The following is a 23,399-nucleotide window of genomic DNA, read 5'->3' as shown; positions in this document are numbered from 1 at the left end:
TGTAGCCACCACCAGGCAGCCGGCCCTGAACAGCAGCTGGGGGAGCGGCCCGGGGGGCATTTGCCTCTTTGCCACCTGGGCCAGTCAGCCCCTGCCCGGCACCGAGTACCCCACTGCCCTTCGCCTGGGGGCGATCCAAACTCAAACTAAAATGGTTATGATTCTTTACTTTTGCATAAAAAAACACTTGGTAAAGACTTTTTTTTATGTCATCACTTTCGGATAACCATAACATTGTCATTTTTTGAGTGATAAATTCACATTTTCATTGATACCATTTTGGGGTATATTGTTTTTTTTATTACTCTTTCCACTTTTCCGGGAGAGAAAATGAACAAAATAACATTGACCATGCAATATAAATGATGTGTTAATTTTATTTTGTGTATCAGTACGATTATTTTGATGTCAAATTTATATGACTTCTTTTCATATGTTTATAATTATATTTTAATAAACACTAAAAGGAAAAGTGTAATCAGAAAATAAGCTATTGTATTAAAGCAAATTGATATGTTTATATTAAATGTACAGTATTTGTTTTTTCATTTTGAGTGCTCAGGTTCGAGTGCCGGCGGCAGTGCCGGGTATTGATGCGAGAGACTCGTGCGAGTTTCTCACAAGTGTGACTCCGGCCTAAGAAACACTATTGCCACGCATGAGGCTCATGTGAGTGAATTTCATCATGTCTAACTAACTAATTAAGTGACCAGGATTAAAGTTATTTTTGATACCAACCATTGTATCTGAACGGTCAGTTACAGTCGGCGTTTCGCAGTGTGCACACGGACCTTACTCCTGTACCCATATGAGCATAGTTATGTACTTTACATGTATGTCCAATCTGTGTAAAATGCATGCACATCATTTTGTGGCAAGGGGATAGAGAGCTTGGATACGTTCAGTGCAATGCACCCTTTTATAAGTAGAAACATAACTCATAATAAGATCTATCGACAGAAACTCCAGCTAGCCTTCTTGCTGATGATTTTTAGGCTACATTAGACATTTGTTCAATAGCCTGTGTAGAGCTGAAAACAGAAAAATAATGGACATCTGCTAAAATGCAATGATGGGTTGTCATGGTCTTTTAGATCTGTGTATTTCCGTTCTTGAGATTTCACTGACAGTTCTCCAGTTTACCAGAAGCTGCGTGGAAAATGAAAATGAAATCAGACACTGACAGGACAAATTGTGAGTATTCCTCCCATTTACAGTCTGTGAAGAACCACATTTCTGTATGGTGAGTATCAGCCACAATTATCGTAGTGGCACTCATTTCTTTATAATTGTGGTGTTGAAAGATGTGTACAAAATTGCTGTTACTTATCGCTCATATCTATTTACACTTGATAATTTCTCATCCTCCTTACAATTCCTTTTAGGTTTATGTCCTTACCTGTCATGTGAGGTCACCTTCAAAAGCATTTAAAGGGTTTCTCCAGGACTATTTTTTTTATACTATGAGCCTAAAAACTAACAGGCAGGTAGTTAGCAACCCAGCACCGGCAAGAGTGGTCATTGATCGCTCCGGTCGGTGATTATGCTGCTCAACTTCAACAAAGCAGCTCTGTAGATGGGGCGTGACTGCTCTTGTCATGTTGATTGAAAATTGGCTCCTCATAGTTAGGTGGTGGTGTAGCCAGCTGTCAATCAGCATGATATTGGCAGTCACGTCTCATCAACAGAGCAGCCCCTAAGAGAAGTCACTGCTTTATTGATGTGACATCAGCGAAAGCCACTGAATTGCCAGCTGGAGCCTTCTGGCTGCTCTTTGCTGGCAGGGATCAGTGCCGGGCACAACAGGCAGGTAGGTAGCAACTAGGTTCTTGTTACTTTTTAAGCCCATAGTAAAAAAAGAAAAAAAAATAGTCCTTCCTGGATAAACCCTTTAAGGTGAGACTGTCTAGCCTTGCCCCCCTCTAACAACAACATTGGAGATACAATGTCCAATGGGCAGACTGTGCAGAAGTAAGCATCATCTGGACACCCTGTAAAAGCTACATTCCACAGGAACGTATGGACGGTGTTCATACATGAATTGTCCATTATTTATATACAGAGCAATACAGAGAATATATCCATAAGTCCCAATTGTGAATTTAAAATCTGCAAAAAGGTAATTTACATTATTCTGGATATTCTAGTTGTAGACACTCAGCTAGGGAGCATGCTGACTGTAGGACTTCACTTAAGCGAGCCAAATAATGTGTTTTGTTTTTTTTTGCCAAGTTTAATTGCCACAGTTCTCATGAATTTGTCAATGTATATTTTTGTCCCTGATCCTCTCTGTTCCTGAGATATGGCCCCCTGTGCCTCATGTGTAAATCTAGTTTTTTTAGTCAACAGAATGTGGCCTCCTGAAGAAGGGTTTATGACCTCTCCTAGTTAGCTAAAATACTTGATTTACTTATCGGCGGGAGAAGGCCATATCGCTAAGAAGTTAGAAAAATAATGCCAGATTCAGGAAAACAGCCTCAATTTACTTTAAGTAGAAATATTATAAATGTATGGCAAGTCAAAAACCCTGTTTCACCTGCAAGCTTTAGCAGGAACCTAATGAAGAATGATGCATAATCTGGGAACTAATGCTCAGGTCATAATAATAAAAAAAATATATTGTTGGGAAACTTTGTAATCTAGTCTCAATGTCAGTTTTGTCCTCCTAGCAAGATCTCAGGGACTGTGGGTTAAGTAAAAAGGTAAGCACATAAACATTGATGCATAAGCTTGTCCAAGGATATCCTGCAATATCTTGAGTCTGTGGAGAATGGGCTCTATGTGAAAGACAACAGGCCCTATCAATTACTTCTCAAGTGGATACTAAAATATTGTGGCTACTAACAAAATATTTGGGCACAGAAACCAGACCTTCTTGGTTTGACCATTAACTGTGGACTGATGATCGGAGATTGTCCAGAATTGGAATAACTGTATGTATGAAGTACTTTTACCTATAGGTTTACTACTGATGCCAGGGGCATAATGAGGAAGGGCCAGCAGATATGTGCCCTGGGTCCCAGGAGAAGGCCAATCAACAATTCTGCCTTGCTCAGGTACTTTAAAATAAGGGCTAGGACAGAAAACTGAATCTTTGCCCTAGGTGAGGGAAAGTCTGGCTATGACTCTGATGAGATAATAACTGCGACTCAGGGACCTCACTTGTGTCTATATCCCACATCGTTTATGGTAGTTAACCCGTAACAGTATCAGTTCACTAATCCTCTTGTAGCTATTGCTGTCTCTGTGGCTCAGCTTGTAAAACCTGTTTCTACCGCTCAATCAGAGATTCTTTCCTAGAGTCTCGCAATCTTGCAGCTATCTTTGTGTAATGCCATGTTTTCAGTGTCTCTACCATCTCTGTCTGAAGATCTGAGGTAATAATCACTTTGTGCTCAGTTTACATGTTTGCCCACACCATGTCTTTTTAATGTGTTAGGAATAAACGTGAAGTTTTAGTTCACCATACTGGAGAACTTCTTCTAATTTATGGACAGTATGTTGCATGTTGGGAAGAGCATAAAGGACCATCATAGTCAAGAAGAATCTATGTGCAATGAGATGAAAACCCAGAGACATCCAGCTCCCACAATTCAAATAAAATAATGAATGGCTTTATTGAATAATCCACAAAAAATAGGAACAAGTGTACATACGCAACCGTGATTCAGATCAATTATGGTCCTTCTTCATGACGTGTGCTCAATGCACCTAGTGGTGAGTGAGATGGACTTTTCTTTACTGATGAAGAATCTACAATTTAAAAAAAAATTATGTAAATTGCAAGTGTATATTCCGGGCAAGTCATATTTGCTGCTCTCAATACCATTAATGAGAAGAATTATTTTTATTTAGCAATCTCTTATCAATAGATTGTTGAACGTTTCAGGCAATATATAAAAAAATGACTAATGTTACATTGGCTCATTTCAAATCACAATTGAAGTCAATTTGTTCTGCAGTTGTAACTCTGACAATGGTCACAAGGGTAAATTTCAGCAAGTCTTTAAGGTCTCTGCCCGGTGCTGGGATGCGTTGAATAAACTAAAATCATCTGACACTCTCTTTTATATGATCTACATTAGCCCCATTCCTACTAGCAATATGAAGTGGGGGATACAGACCTATCACACACACTCATCTGGAGGAATAAAAGATTAAACCGGAAAATTCTCGGAAAGGCAACCAAGTAGACATTAGATTATTAGAAGATGTCTTCTATGGATTGGCAAACATAAATCATTTCCCAAAATACTGGGATTGATGTTTTTGTAGAATCAAACCTTTGTCACCTCCAATAATCACTAATAGCCAAAGGTAGTAAGTATAAAAATAATGCCTCAGTAGAAAGTTGCAAGAAGCCACAGTTTTTACCAGTGGTCTCCATTGCAGGGAAAATATAATATTACTACATGGCTGCTATTGAAAAGCACGGCCATTTATGCTATACATAGATTGGGTCTGCCATGTCGCGGCTCCACTCTATGACATCAATATGCTTTAAAATAACTATCATTTTGTAAAATGAATGAATGTTGTGTACTTTTTTTTTTTAACAGGGGTTGTCTTATTATTAGGATAATGTTTTTAGTTGGCTTTATTTTATCCATTAATACTAACGGAATGGTCACTGTAGCAATAAGTGGTATATAAGCATATGGTGTAAGTCATGGCTTGTATCTTTGGGCTAATCAGATTTTTCTAACGATAAAAGTAGTTGGATGAAATCCTTTTCACATGTACAAGGATTTAAGAAAATGGCACCTTTCTGACATCAGACGTAATAACCCATCCATGTTACCTGGGCCAATTTGACCAAGGACTGATTATTACGTCATTTTAATCGCCCGTGGGCGGTGTGCGGGCGATCCCCACCGGGTGTCAGCTGATTCTGACAGCTGACACCCAGCAACCCCCGAAATGCTGCAATCAAACGCAATTGCAATATTCTGGGAACTGGCAGAAAGCTGACAGCCCCTCTGCCTTTGCATCGGAGACCCCGCCGCCCCGATCGTTGCCATGGTGACCCAATGTCGTCATGACGACATCAGGGTCACCAGAGCTAGGAAATTTCTCTCTGTCAGTGCACAGCTGACAGTTTCTATAGCATGGGGATGCTGCTGCATCCCCATGCTGAACAAACGATCAGCCTGCAAAAAATGATAGTCCCATAGTGGGAGAAAGTAAAAAAGTTAAAAAAAACAGTAAAACATTTTTTTTAATAATTGTAAAAATATATATATATATTTTTTAAAAATCAATAATAATAACAAAAAAATCAAAAGATATTGTATCTATAAATCAATATTTGTATGAAAAAAAAATAAAAGCAATAAAAGTACACATGTTTGGTATTGCTGCAATGGCAACGACCCGATCTATAAAACTGTCTCACTAGCTAAATAAAAAAAGGCAAAAAGCAATGCTTTATCATCATACTGCCGAGCAAAAAGTGGAATAAAATGTGATCAAAAAGACGGATATACACTCGAGTATAAGCTGACCTGAGTATAAGCCGAGACCCCTTACTTTGCCACAAAAAACTGGTAAAACTTAATGACTCGAGTATAAGCCTAGGGTGGGAAATGCAGCAGCTACTGGTAAATTTAAAAAATAAAAATAGATACCAAAAAAAGTAAAATTAATTGAGACATCAGTAGGTAAAGTGTTTTTGAATATCCATATTGAATCAGGAGCCCCATATAATGCTCCATAAAGTTCATGATGGGCCCTATAAGATGCTCCATACAAAATACACCCATATAATGCTCCATAAAGTTTATGATGGGCCCCATAAGATGCTTCATACAAAAATATGCCCCATACAATGCTGCATAAAGGTTGATTATTGCCTCATAAGATGCTCCATAGAAAATGTGCCCCATATAATGCTGCCCAAAGGTTGATTATGGCCCCATAAGATTCTCCATAGAAAATGTGCCAAATAATGCTGCATAAAGTTTGATTATGGCCCCATAAGATGCTCCATAGAAAATGTGCCCCATATAATGCTGCATAAAGGTTGATTATGGCCCCATAAGATGCTCCATAGAAACATTTGCACCATACAGTACTGCTGCGATAAAAAAAAAATGACATACCCACCTCTTGTCCTGAGCAAGCGGGGACATCGGAACTTGCGATATTCACCTGTCCCCGTTCCATTGCCGGGCGCCGCTCCGTCTGCCGCTCCTCCACAGTGACTGTTCAGGCAGAGGGCAGTGCGCACAGAAGACAGAGTGGCGCGCAGTGGTGAAATGGGGACAGGTGAATATCGGAATGCTCACCCACCCCTTTATACTCACCCGCATCCATATTCATTACTTTAATGAGTGGTCCCACGTGATCACTGAACACAGGAAGAGCTAAGGGCGCCGGAGAAGCAAGGACATGCAGAGACACGCCGGGAGCAGGTAAGTATGATTTGACAGCTGCCGCTCCTCCTCCCCCGCCGACCCCCTGGGACAATCACTCGGCTTATACTCGAGTATATGCGGTAAATAAACATGGTACCGCTGAAAACTTCATCTTGTCTCGCAAAAAACAAGCCGCAAAAAACAACAACAGCTCCATCTCAGAAAAATAAAAAAGTTATTGCTCTCAGAATAAAGTGATTATTAATTATAAGTGATTATTAGTGATTAAAAATAATTATTTTTCTATAAAATAATATTGTGTAAAAGCGCCAAAACATAAAAAAATTATATAAATGGGGTATCGCTGTAATCGTAGTGACCCGAAGAATAAAACTGCCTTATCAATTTTACCACCCTGAATTCCTGAATTGCTGGTTTTTGTTCATTCTGCCTCCCAAAAATCGGAATGGATAGTCAAAAAATGTCATGTGCCTGAGAATGTTACCAATAAAAATGTCAACTTGTCCCTCAGAAATCAAGCCCTCACATGACTCTGTGGGCCAAAATATGGAAAAATTATAGCTTTCAAAATGTGGTGATGCAAAAACTATTTTTTGCAATATAAAGCGTCTTTTAGTGTGTGACAGCAGCCAAACATAAAAACCTGATATAAATCTGGTATTGCTGTAAATGCACCGACCCGAAGAATAAAGTCGCCTAATCACTTATACCGCACGAGGAGTGGCATAAAAAATAAATAAAACCAATTCTTCACCTGCTGTTGATTTTTTCATTCTGCCTCCCAAAAACTCCCAGTAAGGCTCATAGCACATTTATCCTGCGCTCTGCACTGAGCAATTGCACCAAGGTTTCTGTGTAAATCTCTGAAATACGTGATTTAGATGGAACCTCTGGCGAAAGGTTCCCTATAATGAGGTAAATGGAGGCACGAGTAACTCTACTGCCTCATTATTCTGAATGGATCCCTCGAGGGTTTCAGCTGAATCACGCCACTCAGAGATTTAGGGCTCATTTCCACTTGCGAGAAAAACGGACGAGTGCAATCCGATTAATAATTGGACTGAGAAAAAAATCGCAGCATGCTGCATATTGCTGCGATTCTCAGATGAGACTCGCCAATGTAAGTCAATGGGTGCGAGAAAAAAAATCGCACAGCACTCGCACCATGCGAGTTCTGTCCGATTTTTACGCACCGGTGTCCTTTGAAAAGCCGGTAATTCAGCGCGGTGTACAGTAAAATCACACTGACAGGTTAGAATAGAGTAGATATATACACATAGAATAGGTATATATATATATATATATATATATATATATATATATATATGTCAGTGAGACACCTATATATATATACAGTATATATATATATATATATTTATATTTATTGCAGCGCTAGATAGCAGAAAAGCCGGTAATACAATTGCCGGCTTTTGCTATGTCCTACCCAAACCCGACAGGATATGAGACATGGTTTACATACAGTAAATATAAATATATATGAATATATACCTATTCTATGTGTATATACTGTATCTATTCTATCTTTTATATTCTAATCTGTCAGTGTGATTTTACTCTACACCACGCTGAATTACCGGCTTTTAGGTTCATTTGTTAATTTTTTAATATACCAAGCCACTGGTAAAATTTAGATTTTATATGGCTTCCCCTTTAACAATTTTTACTACTTTTTAGAGAAAAAAGATGCATGTTCTGCAAAATGTCATAAAATTTACACCAAAAATTCTCGCATATAGAAAAAAATATCACTCCTGGAGGGAACTGGAGAATATTTGCACCAAAAATATAATGAAGCAGTCTAACATACAGTATCCCGAAAAGTCACTTTGATGTATAAGTCAGAATGTTAATGAAACAACAAAAGACAACTTAAAAAAAGGCACAAATCTTTTGGTGAAAATGCAATGATGAATTGGGCCCATTATTTTTATGCATCTACCTAGATATTTTTCTCTGCCAATTTTTCGGATAATTTTTTTAACTTGGTTTTCACATTTGACCCATATCCGCTGAGCAGCATTCTCTACAGTGCTGACATTCTCCAGAATGTCTGTAATCTGCTGCAGCGTACCATAGTATGATGTAATTGCAAACCACAAGAAAAACATTACAACCTACAGCAGGTGATAATGAGGGTAATGTGACGGTGTTTGCTTACTTCTGTTGTGGTTTTCCGTCTATGTACTTGGTTACATAATTAGCATTTTTTATGTTGTACATTTGCCATTTGGAGAATTGTTACAAGAGCACAAAACGACAATTATAAAATCAATCACTCAGCAGCCATTAAAGAAGCAGCACAATTAAATATTTTCCACACTGTACCAGATAATCCCCTTTTATCTTTATGAGCTTCTAAATTAAGACAGCAACTCTGCATAACAAGATTCAGTCTATAAAGGCAGATGTCAGAGATCGTAGGGCGATGCTACTGCTCCAGGAAAGAATTCATGAAGAAACCTGTGCATGGGCAGCATTGATAGTTATCTGTGATACCTAACTTTTTGCCAACGGTTATATATTTTTTATATGCATATTATACTAACAGTACATTATTGTGTTGAAGGTTGCCATCCTACTATTTGGGTTTTTTTCTGATTATTTTCAGAATATATCCTTCTAGTGCAGTGATGACGAACCTTTTTAGAGACCGAGTGTCCAAACGGCAACCCAAAACCCACTTATTTATCATAAAGTGCCAACATGACAATTTAACCTGGGGCTGTTGTGGACTTTACAGGAGTCATTGGGTCTGGTGTGGACATCGCAGGTGATAGTGGGGCTGGAGTTGACATCACAGGAGGCATTGGGGCTGGAGCACACATCACAGTAGGCATTGGGCCTGTTGTGGACATCACAGGAGACATTGGGGCTGGAGCGGACATCGCAAGAGACATTGGGGCTGGAGCGGACATAACAGAAGACATTGGGGCTGGTGCATGCATCACAGGAAATATTGGGGCTGATACGTACATCACAGGAAACATTGGGCCTGGTGGAGGCATCTCAGGAGACAGTGGGGCTGGAGTGGACATTACAGGAGGCATTGGGGCTGGTGGGGACATGAAAAGAGGGAACAGTGAAGTGCCGAAAGGAACGCAACTTCAGTGACCAACCATTTTCTCTGTGATGTCACCGCTCGTCACTGAAGCTGTGCTCATAGCACCTCATTGTATCCTGGTTTTCAGCCTAGACGGTCACATCATAGCACCTTTCAGGTTGTAAACCAGTTATCGCAGCAATAGATCACAGCATTAGTATTGCTAATCTTCACTTTCGACAGGTGATACATATGGTTGTTTGTTCAGTTTTGTTTTGTTTGTTTTTTTTACAGGGGACAAGGGCTATTAGTCACCTCTCCATTACTAACCTGTGGGCTTAATGTCAGTGGCCATAAAACAGCTAACATCAACTCCACCACCATTACCCCACTTGGCACCACACCAGGGCAAGTGAGAAGAGCGTGGCAAAGTGCCAGAACTGGCGTATCTAATAGATGCACCTTTTCTGGGGTGGATGCAAAATGCTATTTTTAGGTTGTGGGTGGCCAATATCCATGGCCTCTGACTAGCCTGAGAATACTATCCCCCAGCTGTTTACTTTAGCTTGGCTGGCTGTCAAAAATGGGGGGGGACCCCACACTTTTTTATTTTTTTTTATTTTTTTTAATAATTTAAAAAAACTGCTTTGGATCCCTATATTCTTGATAACCAGCCATGATAAAGCTGACAGCTGATGGTTGCAGTCCACTCACTCTTTCATGCAGATGCCAGCATGGGAAACATCTGATGTTTGGGGTGCCAAACCCGAACAGTAACACAGACTTCCTGGAGAAGTACGTGATTGGCGTTCGTGCCCGAACACTAGGTGTTCAGTATGGACCTCAAACTTTACTGTTCGAGTTTGCCAATCTATACGCAAGAGGCATTGGAGCTGGTGCAGACATCGCAGGAGATAGTGAGGCTGGTGCAGACATCAAAGTGAACAGTGGGGCTGGTACAGACATCACAGGAGACAGTGGAAGAGGAAGGATAGATATGTCCTTCCGTAAACTTTTGCTCGCATAGTTTATTATGGAGGAACATTCAGGTCTAGAAAAATTGTAAAGGAAAGCTTTATGTAATTTGTCATTACGGAGAAGATTAATAGTGCAATCATAGGGACAATAGGGCCTCTTTTTCTGAAAACACATCTCCGAAGTCTTTCAGGTACTCGAGCAGACCCTCCAGACTAGCAATGCATATTTATACTGAACCTAGATATATCTTATGACAATTAGGGCTCCACTTAATAATTTCCTAATGACACCGATTAATAACAGGAATGTGAATAAGTAGCCACGGAAGTCCCAGTACCAACCCAGTGGGCAAATTATCCAAAACAAAACAGGAGATGTATTCAGAGTAAAGTGCTCCCACATGGAACGTGAATTCCACCATTACCTGTTTAACCCAGTTATGAAGTAATGGCGTCTTGTCAATGGCAAAAATTTGAATGGGTCTTTCCAAACTAACTGTTATTGATCCTAATTTCAAAACTAGTCCCAAATCAATAAAATTAGCTACATACCCACAGTCATTGAAAGCCAATGCTCATAAACCTATTTCTTGAAGGATAGCACTGTACTGAGCAATACTTTATCAAAAGAGAAAAAAGGTACCTGAAAGCCTCGGTGACCTCCTTGACAATCACCCAAACCAGGAAGTTTCACGACGACTTACTTGCTTGAGGACGAGTTGGGCAGTTCTTTAGAAAACCACAGTAGAGAGACAGTCCTAGATGGTGGCAATGTTTAATTTCCACAGCATGAGAACCTCAACCTTCATTCGGCCTCCACCTCCATCGGCTCCACTTTAGATAAATGGGCATGCATAGGGGGAATATATAAGGCACCCTGCTGCTTACCATGTCTTTAATGAATTCTGCAGTCGAGTTGGAGCGCCCCAACGTTAAGGACAATGGGGTACTCGGCACCGGGTCCTACGGTTCGGGGGATGTCACGGTGGCCTGACCCGGTCTGTGGCCCTTTTGAGGGGTGTCCAATTAAAGGTGTAGTTTGTCTAGTATTCGTGACGACACGTGTGGTACTCGGTCAGGGTGACCGACGCTGCTTAGGGGTCCGCTGGGGTGATGGAATGGCAGCTAGATGGTATTCCTTCCCACAGGTGAAGTATGTCCCCAGGGCTTCCCAGATGTGTAGGTGGTGATGGTGGACGATGTAAGGCGCAGTGAATAACGAGGACACAAAAGTTGCAGTCTCTTTACCTTTTACTGAAGACTTCAGCATCCACAGTCCAGAGTACAGATCACAGGGCAGGCAGAGTCTGGCCGGTCTGAAGGCAAATCCAGAGTTCTCTTATCCAGGTGGAAATCAGTAGCCTTCCTACTAGCGCCTGGGTGTTGTAGTACCTCCCTGCTGAGCACCACGGGATAGTCCTCACAACCTTCGTAGATGTTCTAGATGTTATTTCTTCCTCTCTGTCCCCCAGATGGTATGGATAGGACATACCCGTATGACTGATGGCCTGAGGCTTGTTTATAGGGACCCTAGAGACGCCCCGACCCCCACAATTTGCCACTGTGTCTTCTTAGGTTTTAAAGTCGGGCAGCCAACTTGGAATTGACTGTCCTGCTGGTCTTTGAAGGAATGCGTAGAGTCAATTACTCCCTCGGTGTTCCAGCCACCGGCTACGTGCCTCAGAAGGAGGCAGCCTCTTACAAGACAGAACTCCTTCTGGTGTTGTCTCCTTGTGCTGTGACTTCGTTTCTCACTCCCTGCAACACAATTCCTTTCTTGTCCTTCCTTAGGATGCTGCCGCACGTGGGGCAGGCGCAGCTCCGTGTCTTTCTGTCTCGTGCTAGGCCTCTGACAGGATCCCACCCCTGACAGGGACCCTCTGTCTGCAGCTTAGATGTTCCTCCTTTCCCCCAGTCTGCCTGACAGGTGTTGCCTGGGCTGAGCCCAGTCAGCTTCTGACTAACTTTCTATCCAGCCCACCAGTTTTACCCTAATGTGAGAAGTGTCCTAATAGATAGAAACAAGGCTCCCCCTGGTGGACTGGAGTGTGAAGTGTGGTGTCTGTTTTGTGATACCTGGAAAGATGAGCTCCTTTAGTACCATCAGATGTAATATCACTCCCCCTGGTGGAAGAGCGACATTACGGCAGCAACCAGGACCAGGACTGGGGCGCTGCACATTCATATAGCCTGGGTCATGGCCTCCACCAAAGAACATCCTTCTTTAAGAATTTCAGAAAGGCCCCCAAGGAATTGGCGCTAGAGGGTTGCATCATGCAACCGAACCTCTGTAGACCATTGACTGAATTCGGTACTATAGCCCTCAGAGGTGCGGCTCACCTGTGTCAACTTCATGATTTAGCCTCCACAACCTGGATTCTGCCAGGTTTATGATAAATTATACCTAAGGTGTCAAAGAAGGTGTCGACAGAAACTGGTTCTGGGGTTTGGTGGGATAAAGAAAACGCCCAGGTTTGATGGCCCTATTGCAGTAATTATTCCTACCTGCTATAACTTATCCTCTGAAGACTGAGGTAACAGGGTATAACATAACTTACAACTCTCCCTTAACACCCTAAGCTGGTTTCTCTCTCCCAAAATCTTTCAGGAAGGACAACTAGGTGTTCAGGAGAGACCAACTGCATGTCTGACGGTATAGACATCACAACCACAGCCAGCATTGGAAAGCTATAGGGAGATTTCATAAAAATAGATACCTGGCCATGCAACTATGATTGAGACAATTCAAGATTCAGGTATTCTCTAACCAGATTGTGAATCATTTACATCAGATTCACCACCTGATCACAGAGTGTGTGAACAGGGTTCATATTGGCAAAAAGAATGTAACAGCCAGTCATAATGTGATGCTGTGTCACTTCTCACAGACAAGCTGTGAGGCCGAGAAGTGAAGGAGTCAGAGAGCATGCCAGGAGAGTATGTCAAAGATAAGAGTTAAAGTCCTGGTTTAGGAAATAAGGTCAGAGTACATCAAAGGCAAAGTGATAATACAAATGAGTAGTCAAAAGGCAAATCCGAGGTGTGGAGACATGGGGTTCGGCTGGCGCCGAACCGCATGGACCAGGGATCATCCCACCAATCATCCGCTCTTCTTTTAATGTGAGCATAACGCTACTCAGACAACACAGGGTGAGGGTAAAACAGTGTGGCAATACTTTATTGAACCACAAAACAAGCAGATATCATGTAGAACAGTCACAGCAAAATACCCCAAGATGGTGCATATTGCAGAGTCTCAGCGTTCCAATGACTCACCGTGATAATAGAAGCTATAACTTCAGAGCTTCCAGGGTCGACTACCCCACCTGTGGCATGCACACAGAGAGGAGGTAATGACAAGCGTAGGAAGATGACAGTCCATTCAGGTACAACTTGGGCCAGTTGACCGGAGGGTCAGAACCTGGCTTCTAAGAACATATCCATGGTGCCAGGTGACCAGATAGTCCCAACCTCGTTTCTCCAAATGTATCCATAGGTGCCAGGTGACTGGTTCCAAACTGGTTTCTCCAAACATATCCATAGGTGCCAGGTGACCGGGTGGTCCCACCCTGGTTTCTCCAAAAGAATCCATGGGTTCCAAGTGACCAGATGGTCCCTACCTGGGTTTCACAAATGTATCCATTGTTCAGCGATGGTCCATGGAACAGATCCGTATACATCCAACTCTGTCCGAGGTCCCCTAACTTGGCATCCTGTAAAATAATAAATCTGTGACCCTCGTGATGGAGCCATGATGTATTGGCTGCTTTCCTGCCTCTGGTCCTTTGGATGTTTTGATGTCTTGGCTGAATCTCTGTCTGTCTCCCTCTCAAAGAGGCATATCACCTTTTTTTATGTTTATCAAGTGTCCTTCAATCCAGAATCGCAAATAAGGGGAAAAATGGTGACAACCAAGTTGCATTGTTTGATTATGTAATCTACTTGCATAGATTTTCCTCCTCTGTTTTTAAGGCCAACAAACTAGCTGGCCTAGACAATGCGTAATGAGCAAATCAGTAAACATCACTAGTCATCAAGGATAAGAGCACAATATGCTATATCCAATGTCAACTTACAAGTCAATATTTCAGGCTTACACAAGCAAAAGTCTGTTTTCTTGACTAACCAGAAATAAACACATACATTCAAAAGTCAACATATAGATAACAGTCTATTCTTTCTGGCTTACTAAAAATAGTCGTCTGGTTAATTAAGATACAATGCTGTGTCATCACACGAGGTCTAGCAACAAATATTAGAATATCAGAGCACAGTTCAAACACACGCAAGGCTACAAAAATTGTTCAAAAGAGTGAAAATATGTATTTTTTTGTAAAAAGGACTTGATGTGCATGTGTTCAAGCTAGTGGTTTCTTCATTAATCAATGGAGTAGAAAAAGACACCAGAAATGACCATAAAAAAACTTCACAACAACCATGGGAAAACCATCCAAAAGACTTTCAGAAACATAGGAAAAATGCTTGTGAAATTACAGGAAAAAATACACAAAATATGCTTCAGGGAAAAAAAGGCAGACTAATATGTCTTTTGCTTGAAAAAACTGTTCAGGTAAACCTGAGTCTACAAGACAAGTCCACATACCCTTCTTTGTGGAATTTTTCATTTTCTGAAATGTTTGCTGAAGCAGTTTTGAGGAGATTTTTTGAAAAGTTTTTGGAAAGTCTTGTTCGCAATGTGTTTTTTTTTGCAGCCCTCTGATTGGACAGTGCCTAGCTGGGAGCATTTTCCATCAAGAAACACTATAATAAAAGTGACCTGAACTTTCTTTTCTCCCACCAGGCTATTTTTCAAATCATGAAGCTGAAGAAAAATGCTCAAAAGTCTGAATATATGACCAGCAAGACGTTTTACAATAAAACATGAATAGGAAGTGTCTTTTAAACATTTTTGAGTGATTTTTCAGAGGTTATCAAAATGGACCTGCTACACAAATCTCCATGTACATATACTCTTGGGAGAAAACCTGATGCTGCAATGTGATTCTTCCAAATGCTGATTTAATGTTCTCATTCAAATCGATGCTCGACTTTTTAACACTTGGTCAATGTCTTGGCTGGAGGAATATGGTGGCAAGGGTAGACTGGCAGTGTTGTTACAAGTGGGTACAGTTTGGCGGTTAGGCATCTGAATGACACCATGTCAGAAAGACCAAAAATGGAGGCTCGATGATATTCAGGGTGGTAAATTGCATTTTATTTGTAGGAACTGAGGACACTGACCCGGTGAAGCACATGACTACCAATGCAGATAATGTAGTAGTCACCATACAAGGTGTATGAGCAAAGCCACAGATGAACATTTACATGCTGGAGAATCGCTGTCTCTTTCCTTGTATTGATCACAGAAGGAAGCAATGGATTGACCTGGTCACTCGGACAGGTGCTGTTGTGCTTTCAAACCAAACTCACTGTGAATGACTCCTTGATGTTTGGAGTGTTTAGGGCCAGTGAAATGAGGCGTGCAGGTTAATCCCCACGCAGGATGGGCTCCGGAAGAATCTGTCATGGCTGGATGTGTATAAAGGGGTTACAGGCTGGGGCAGGCCTAGCTTTCCTTGTAAGCGCAGCCATCCAGGTGCACAGGTAATATTGTAACACTAATAGAACCATTATCAAAATGTATATCCGACTAACTAGCTCTATAATGAGATGCATTCATTTTTTCCTTTTCGCTGCCTTAGGGAATATTATACACAGGCAGACAAATCATTTTTTACAAAACACTTATTTTCTCATAAACAATGACGCAATAAAGTCATAAAAAGAAGTATCATAAGTATGATTGTAAAATTGTATATGGTTATAATAAACTGTAATTTATCATATATAGGGAAAGCTAAGAGTTAAAGTGACATTTCCATTTTATGGCTTATGCACTGTACTGTTTCTCTAGTACCTGTACACATCTCAAAACTGGGGAACTATCTTTCACCACCCTAAAAGGGGAAGTGGCATGCCAAGCTCTCTCCATTCAGATCTACGGTTGCTTAAAAAAATGACCAAAGGAGAGGTTGGACCCAAATCCACCACACATTTATGGCATATATCGTGGATTTGACATAAAAGTCTGACATATAAATACCATTTTTACTATTATAGGGGCTGCAATGGTGGCCATATGGCTTGGTGTCACCCATCGTCGATCCGAAAACGGTAATAATAAACAGATTAGTGAAGCGCTACTTTTCCCTTCTTTAATTTAGAAAAATAGTGAATGGAAATATGACAACTTTGACTTACTAGCTATGGAAATGGAAAAAATATATAATTTGATTAGATGGCTGGTCTGCAACTGACTGATGGCAACATTATATATTGTTCACAGTTTGTTCACTTTTATCAAGGATTATGGGTGATAGATGTGCCTTATGGCCTCTTGGTGATCAATGGGGGTATTTCTGGTTCCTTACTGCTACGACCACCTGGATCCCTCCTAGGAAGCCCAACCAAGAAGGGACCAAAACTGGGATGGCAGCCTTGACATACACATATTTTAACCTTCAATAAGGGGACTTCAGGCTCACACTATAAGGGTAATTTAAAACGTCAAAGTTGAAGGTCTTTGCTTGTTTTTTACTTTCCTCTTATATTTTCTGTGATTTATGCAATGGAAATAAAAACCCATAAACGGCAACTAAGAAAAGTTTATGAATTTTGTATGATTTTTGAAAGTTTTTGATTAAATAATTGATATATTGATCTAATAATCTAAATATGAGAAAAGTCCACAGACATGCAGTCATCTGTGTGTGCCCCACTGGAGTACAGTATATCAGTGACAGCTCGGCTAATTGCTCCTGCGCTCTAGGCGGCAGATCCTGGGTCTTCTTCTTAATGGTGCAGATTGTTGGGATAAGAGAGGGTTTAAGTGATTAGCCCAGGTGTAACATTACAGGGAAGTGCAAAGTCAACTTCAAACACCCGTCAAGTGAAGGAAGAACCCTCCACTCCCCCCTCCACTATAACTGACAGCCAGTGACAATACAGGTACGCACCTGTGTGCAGGTAACAGGCCAAGCTAGGTTTCTTTAATGACCCCCTGCCCTGTATACTGCCAGAGGGCAGAAGTGGGAGCCAGAGAGAAAGGAGGGGACGTGACACTTAACCCATTATTATCCATACATATTTCAGGTCTTTGCAAACAAAGATGATGGTGCAATAATATGTGGACCATGGAGCAAGTTTTGGTAATACCTTTTTCTTACTTTAGAAAAGAGAATCTGTCAGCAGGTTTTTGCTACCTTTTCTGAGAACAGCATAATGTTGGCAAAGAGACCCTGAATCCAATGATTTATTACTTTGATTACTGGCTGCAGCCGTACTGACACAATCCGAGTTTTAAGATTTAGCAATGCAGCAGAGCTGAGAAAGCTAACCCCACCCACATCAGGCTCTGCATATACACTGCCTATAGGCAGGGAGCTGCTTATCACACGAGGGGGAGGAGTTGGACTACTAGGCACAGCTGCTGAGTCAGAGCAATAATAAGCTCCGGGTGCTAAAACAATAACAGCAAGTAAGCAATAGGTCGGAGCTTGATAAGAGAGACATCACTGAAATCTGTATTTTACCCCCTCAAGCATGCTGTCTTCAGATTACATAGCAAAAACCTTCTGACAGATTCCCTTTAAAAAATGGAAGCCTCATATACAGTGGGTACGAAAAGTATTCAGACTCCTTTAAATGTTTCACTCTTTGTTTTATGGCAGCCATTTGGTAAATTCAAAAAAGTTCATTTTTTTTCTCATTAACATACACTCTGCACCCATCTTGGCTTAAAAAACAGAAATGTAGAAATTTTTGCAAATGTATTAACAAAGAAAAAGTATTCAGACCCTTTTCTCAGACACTCATATTTAAGTCACATGCTGTCCATTCCCTTGTGATCCTCCTTGAGATGATTCTACTCCTTAAATGGAGTCCAGTTGTGTTTAATTAAACTGATAGGACTTGATTTGGAAATACACACACCTGTCTATATAAGACCTCACAGCTCACAGTGCATGTCAGACCAAATGAGAATCATGAGGTCAAATGAACTGGCCAAGGAGCTCAGAAACAGAATTGCAGAAAGGCACAGATCTGGCTAAGGTTACAAAAGAATTTCTGCAGTAGTAAAGGTTCCTAAGAGCACAGTGGCCTCCATAATCCTTAAATGGAAGAAGTTTGGGACCACCAGAAGTCTTCCCAGACCTGGCCGTTTAGCCAAACTGAGCAATCATGGGAGAAGAGCCTTGGTGAGAGAGGTAAAGAAGAACCACAAGATCACTGTGGCTGAGCTCCAGAGATGTAGTAAGGAGATGGGAGAAGGTTCCACAACTATCACTGCAGCCCTCCACCAATCAGACCTTTATGGCAGAGTGGCCCAACAGAAGCCTTTCCTCAATGCAAGACCTATGAAAGCCTGCATAGAGTTTGCTAAAAAACACATGAAGGACTCCCAGACTATGAGAAATAAGATTCTCTGTTCTGATGGGACGAAGATAGAAATTTTTGTTGATAATTCTAAGCAGTATGTGTGGAGAAAACCAGGCACTGCTTATCACCTGCCCAATACTATCCAACAGTAAAGCATAGTGGTGGCAGCATCATGCTATGGGGGTATTTTCCAGCTGCAGGGACAGGACGACTGGTTGCAATTGAAGAAAACATGAATGCGGCCAAGTACTGAGATATCCTGGATGAAAACCTCTTCTAGAATGCTCGGGACTTCAGACTTGAGAGAAGGTTCTCCTTCCAACAAGGCAATGACCCTAAGCACACAGCTAAAATAACAAAGGAATGGCTTCAGAATAACTCTGTGACCATTCTTGACTGACCCAGCCAGAGCCCTGACCTAAATCCAATTGAGCATCTCTGGAGAGACCTGAAAATGGCTGTCCACCAACGTTCACCATCCAACCTGACAGAACTGGAGAGGATCTACAAGGAAGAATGGCAGAGGATCCCCAAATCCAGGTGTGAAAAACTTGTTGCATCATTCCCAAAAACACTCAAGGCTGTACTAGCTCAAAAGGATACTTCTACTCAATACTGAGCAAAGGGTCTGAATACTTATGACCATGTGATATTTATTTATTTTTTTTTATATATATATATATTTGCAAAAATGTCTACATTTCGGGGGGGTTCAGTCAAGATGGGGTGCAGAGTGAACATTAATGAGGAAAAAAAAGAACTTTTTTGAATTTACCAAATGGATGCAATGTAACAACAAAGAGTGAAAAATTTAAAGAAGTCTGATTACTTTCCATACCCACTATATATCATGTTTATTATGTTGTGATTTTGTGTATAGTGACATTGCGGTATTTAGTGTAGGCAATCCTCTATGAGCCAAGCTATCTAGATTTAATATTGATTCATTTTAGAAAACCATCAGGACAGCCAGAGTCATTTGTGCTTTATACTTAGCTCCCAGAGTACTGCCTAGAATTGAATTCTACAGTTGTGGAAACTCAGCATGCAGCATCACAATCAGTAAGATGTTACTAAAAGGGATTTTCTAGGAATAAAAAAAAAGCCTGTAGAAGCGCCATACCGGGCACGAAACGGCCGTCGTCGGTACCTGCACACTCTTTATTCAACACCCCCCGAGCCATGAAGGTTTTTAAAGTGCTTTAATAAAGGATTACCCATTTCAAGGATCGGTGAGTGCTATTACCTTTTTTCTTCTATGGACATGGTAAATAAAGGAAATGTAACTACACTTAAAATCCTAAATACATTTAATTACCAAATCACAATTGTTTTGTCTAGGGAGTAAATTACTATAAAATTAAAATGGCCGCCTTGAGGGAAATCTGTCCGAGAATGTTAGGACATGAGTCTGTGAGCATGTGCAGGAGAAACCTCCGCCCTCCTTGATATGTAGAAAGAGGTGCCCTACTAATACTGAGGTGCTGAGGTGCTGAGGTAAGAAGGGGCCACTCAAACCTTTTTGTGTAACAGTATAAGCATCTCTAGGTCACCACAAAGGATCTTCTACTGCACATGCTCAGAGGCATCAGAATTAACGATCGAAGACTGATTTCTGTCAGTGCAGCAAGATGGTGACCATTTTAGTTATTTTATTAATTATCTCTCTAGGCAGAACATTTGTGTTTTGCTAATTAAATGTATTTAGGTAGTTATTTATATATATTTTTCTTTTCGTTTTTCCTCCTCTTCTTAACTCTTTTACTTTTCTGTCCACAGCGACATATGAAAGCTTGTTTTCTTGTGAGACAAGATGAACTTTTGAATAACACCATTCATTTTACCATATAGAAATAAGGAAAAAGATTGCAGTGAAATTGTGAAAGCAACACAATTCTGACATTGTTTTTTGGGAATTGTTTTTACGGTGTATATTTTTATGGTCAATGACCATGAAATATTTATTCTCCTCATCAATATGATTACGGCAATATCCAACATATCCAAATTGTTTATTTTAATAAGACCCGTAACATTTTTATATTTCAGATGGAGTTATGTAATAGCTTATTTTTTGGAGGGTGAGATGATGTTTTATTAGTATCATTTTGGGATAGATGTGACTTTTTAATTAATTGTTACAACCTTTATTGTGGAATTGCGGAGACCATAAATTGTAATTTTGGCTTTCTTTTTTCATATTCTTTAAAACCTTTTTTTACTTTTTACTGTTATTGGTAGCCCTTTTAGGGGACATGAAGATGAGATCGTTCGATCACTTGTCCGATGGCTGCCTGGCCACAGGCAGGGTTTTAAAGGAGCTACGTGATGACAAGCACAGGGGTCATCAGCTGACCCCCAGCTGTCATGACAACCCATCAGCCACCCACGATCACGTCATGGGCGCTATGATGGGCAGAGAAAATGACATGAATGCATGTCAATACGTGTTAAAGCGAAACTGTCACCAGGTTTGGCCGATATAAGATACGGCCACCACCACCTTTCAGTGCTTATATACAGCATTCTATAATGCTGTAAATAAGCCCCTGATCCAACATGAAAGATAAAAAATAAAGTTTTATTATACTCTCCAGGGGGTGGTCCAGTGCGGTCCGGTACAGTGGGTATCGCAGGTCTGGGTCCGGCACCTCCCATCTTCTTATGATCGCCGCCCTCCTGCTTGCTTCATGGCTCCCCGGCATCGCACTCCAGCGCAGGCGTACTTATCTGCCCTATTGAGGGCAAAGTACTGCAGTGCGCAGGCGCTGGGCCTCTCTGACCTTTCGCAGCGCCTGCGCACTGCAGTACTTTGCTCTGCGCTCAACAGGGCAGACAAAGTACGCCTGCGCAGGAGCACGATGCCAGGGAGCCATGAAGCAAGCATGATGGCGGCATCGCAAGGAGACAGAAGGCATCAGACCCCGACCTGTGACACCCATCGGACCGGACCGCCCCCCGGGTGAGTATAATAAAACGTATTTTTCTTATCTTTTAGGTCAGATCGGGGCTTATCTACAGCATTATAGAATGCTGTAGATAAGCCCTAAAAGGCGGTGGCTGTATCCTGGTGACAGGTTCCCTTTAAATGCTGCTGTCAGAGATTGACAGTGGCATTTAACAAGTTAATAATCATAGGTGGAGCAGTTCTATTAGGTTTTTATTTAGTTTTATTTTATTATTAGAGGCAGGTCCTGGCTGCAATGCATTGGCATCTCCTGTCAGGTACAGGGCGGGCTTACTGCGCCATACACCCGCTTCCAACATAAATCGTACATGTACGGCAGATGTCGTGAAGGGTTAAACCTACACATAGAACTAGAAACCATTGTGATAACATAGGGTTGTTCAAGAATTCAGCTATATGTGCCAAGCTTCCTACAGCCAACACTTCCCTGTCTCCATCATGATGATGACTCTCCATCTCCTCCTCCTTCTCTTCCTCCTCACTCCCTTCCTCTGCCCATCCACGTAGGAGAAACAGGGTGAAGCTTGTGTGGGTACTAATCTCTGTTGCACTAGGAACCAGCTCCTGTTCCTCCTCCTCCTCATTGTTACTCAATCCACGCTGAGCAGATGAGATGAGGCTGGGCTGGGTAGTATCTCCCTGTCTCATGTCTTCCTCCATCTTCAGCTGGTACGGTTATAAATCTTTATCTTTAATTGTGAGCAGTGATTGCTTCAGTAGGCACCAAAGCAAATCTTTGCTCTGATTATGATATCATTGCCACTCACCATCTTTGTGGGGTCCTCAAATTCTTGGAAAACCACACAAATGTCAGACATCCATGCCCACTCTTCATGTGCGGAGGCTGACCAGAATACCGACGGGCATGTCAGAGCTGGTATCCAACAACTGGCCTGCTGCCCACAAAGCCTTGCCAGTATGTGCAGTGTGGAGTTCCAGTGTATGGTGGCGTTGCACACCAGTCAGTGAACTGGCACTTGCATGCACTGCTGCAGCACTGCCAGAGCAGCGGCAGCTGTAGCTGACTTGTAAAAATAGGCGCTCTTTCGGAGTATCTTAACAAGTAGCTCTGGCAAATCTGGGTAGGTTTTTATAATCTGCCGAACCATTAAGTTTAGCGCAATGGCCAAGGATGGTACGTGTGTGAGCTTGACAAGATTCACAGCCACCATCAGGTTATGGGCATTATCACACTGTACACACTGTCTTACGCAATCAGCCACGGTCACAGACTGCTCCCAGCACATTAACCCCCCGGAACACTGCGATCAAACAAGATCGCAGCGTTCTGGTGGCATCGGGAAGCACCGTGCAGGGAGGGGGCTCCCTGCGAGCTTCTCTGAGACCCTCAGAACAACGCGATGCGATAGCGTTGTTCTGAGGGTCTCCTCCGTTTTCCACACTGCAGGCCCCCGGATCCAAGATGGCCGCGGGGTCCTTCCGGGTTCTGCAGGGAGGTGGCTTGTCAGTCCCTGCTGAGAGCAGGCGCCGGCAAGCCTCCTGCACTGCCTGTCAGATCACTGATCTGACACAGTGCTCTGCAAAGTGTCAGATCAGCGATCTGACTTTTTACAGTA

At 41.7% G+C, this 23,399-nt stretch overlaps 1 long non-coding RNA gene across 1 annotated transcript; it reads right to left on the bottom strand.

Annotated features, from left to right (window-relative positions):
* Window positions 1–906: 906 nt before the first annotated feature.
* On the bottom strand, window positions 907–9,487 carry LOC143810108 (uncharacterized). Its single transcript, XR_013222653.1, has 3 exons — window positions 9,372–9,487; window positions 3,657–3,753; window positions 907–1,149 (listed from the first exon to the last, which is right to left on the bottom strand). It is a non-coding gene; the product is annotated as an uncharacterized LOC143810108 (long non-coding RNA).
* Between the last annotated feature and the right edge of the window lie 13,912 nt (window positions 9,488–23,399).

Source organism: Ranitomeya variabilis, chromosome 2, assembly GCF_051348905.1.
Source record: "Ranitomeya variabilis isolate aRanVar5 chromosome 2, aRanVar5.hap1, whole genome shotgun sequence".
NCBI classification, from domain to species: domain Eukaryota; kingdom Metazoa; phylum Chordata; class Amphibia; order Anura; family Dendrobatidae; genus Ranitomeya; species Ranitomeya variabilis.
Note: the sequence above shows the minus strand (reverse complement) of the source record. Positions and strands in the feature narration are given on the sequence as shown.